The following is a 1,982-nucleotide window of genomic DNA, read 5'->3' on the forward strand; positions in this document are numbered from 1 at the left end:
CATTACATCATAGCCACATACTTGAATTTTCCCTTTAGAGGACTTGACAAGTGTCTGTGTCTAAAGCAACACGCTGCTGTGTTTCTTGGCTTCATCAAATCTCAATGTAATTCCTCGACTCAACTTTGGCTGCGGTCCCGGAAACATATGCAACATGTGTTAGACATGACAACGGAGCTGGGACCAGAGCTCAGGGGATATGAGGAAGAGGTATAGATGGAGAAAGGAGGAGGTTAAAAAAATTAACTACGATATTTCACAATAATCGCACCATCATTACTGAGATCTGACCAAAAAACAATATACACTGTTGCAAAAATGTCTTGTATGTATGTATTTAACGTCAGTTTACAGGGATAATGTAGGTGACATCTTTTTGCAAATGGAGTATCCCTGATTGCTTCACTAATCTACCATAAATGTTTTTTCTGCAGAAGTTAAAGAGTTTACATGTTAAGTTTGACAGTTATTATCCCTTTGGAAACCTCTAACATCAGCATGTGTGAATGCCTCTCTTGAGATGAAGCATAACCATGAGGCCGGTGACAGCATTTGTCAAATACAGTGAAAAATGTTCGCCAACACACTTGGAATAAGTGACTTCATTTACGATCAGCGAAGCTAGAACCAACATCCAGTGCACAGATACCAGCTCTGCCAGTAGAGGTTGGCTTTGAACACCATACAATTAGGCCTTTTAGAGCCAGTAGCCAGGTTGTTTTTCTGTGTTATACTCTACTCCACCACAGCCCGGTTCAGCAGCCTGTCAGTGAAACTTGAAACTAAACTTTATCATCAGCTCCAGATCTGTTCAAGGGTTATTGGACGACCTTTGGAACACTCTCTTGAAGCTTCTCACAACAAGAGCATGCTCAGGCTTTCTGACAGTAGCTCTTCTCACCTCTTGCATATATCTAAAAGGATATTGTCATCTAGCGAGGATGAATAGCAACTCTTGTCATCTAGCAGACAATTTGATGTCCTGCAATTTTAATTGTAATGGGTTATAGAACTACTCTTTACATCAGTCTATACAAGACTGCCCTATCATGAGCCCAAAGGTTGTTTGTTCAGCAGCTTACAGTATTATGACCCACAGGTACATTTTTTTCAAGGTCTCATCTAGTGACAGTAATTATGAAGAAATGCTATGACAAAGTATAAAGGGTGTGAAAATCGGCATCAGGAGGAAGTTGGGCGGGAGGTGAATTATAAATTTAACCAGATTAACTAGTGTTACCAACAGACAGCAAAGGAGTCTGAAAGTATAGGTCCTAAAGTGTAGGTGCTTAAAGCAGAAGTGAGTGATCCGGTCGTTTTCGCTAATGCTGCGTTCCAGGTAGGCTTTTGAAATCGTAAATTACAGCTTCAAGTCACAACTTACGACTTTGTAGCGTTCCAGGCAACCCACTCCTGTTTTTCCGACCTGTTTTACCTGTGAAAGTCACTATAACGGCCACTCGTAACTTCCGACCCGTGAACTCGTACCAGATCAAACTGATACAACTTCACAGGACGGAAAAACACAAGTCTACGAGTTTCCTTGAACGCACCATAACAGTCCTCGTCCCTACGTCACCACATTCACGGCGTCCCTTGGCTGCACACACAGCCCTGCATGCTGTTCTCTCTCCTCATTGGATAAAAACTGTAGGATACGATAAATGTTTTCTCCTCGGCTCAGAGCAGAGCAGAGGGACTGAGAGACCCGTGTTTCGGTCCAAACACTCTACGTAAGTGATTGCTGTCGGAAGATATAACTATTTAAGACTTATATTAACTCTTTCACTGCCAAAGACGAGTTATCTCGTCTTAGCGAATCCAAGCGTAGTCTGCCAAAGACGAGATAACTCGTCTTAGCGTTTTTTTAATGGCAACGCCATGTTGAATGTCTTGCCCTACTCCTCTGTGAAGATCAGACTTGTATCATCAAAATAAAGTGCAGAAAAACACATTTGGATTGAGAGATATAAAAAATATAG

This window comes from Trachurus trachurus (assembly GCF_905171665.1).
Source record: "Trachurus trachurus genome assembly, chromosome: 16".
Classification (NCBI taxonomy): domain Eukaryota; kingdom Metazoa; phylum Chordata; class Actinopteri; order Carangiformes; family Carangidae; genus Trachurus; species Trachurus trachurus.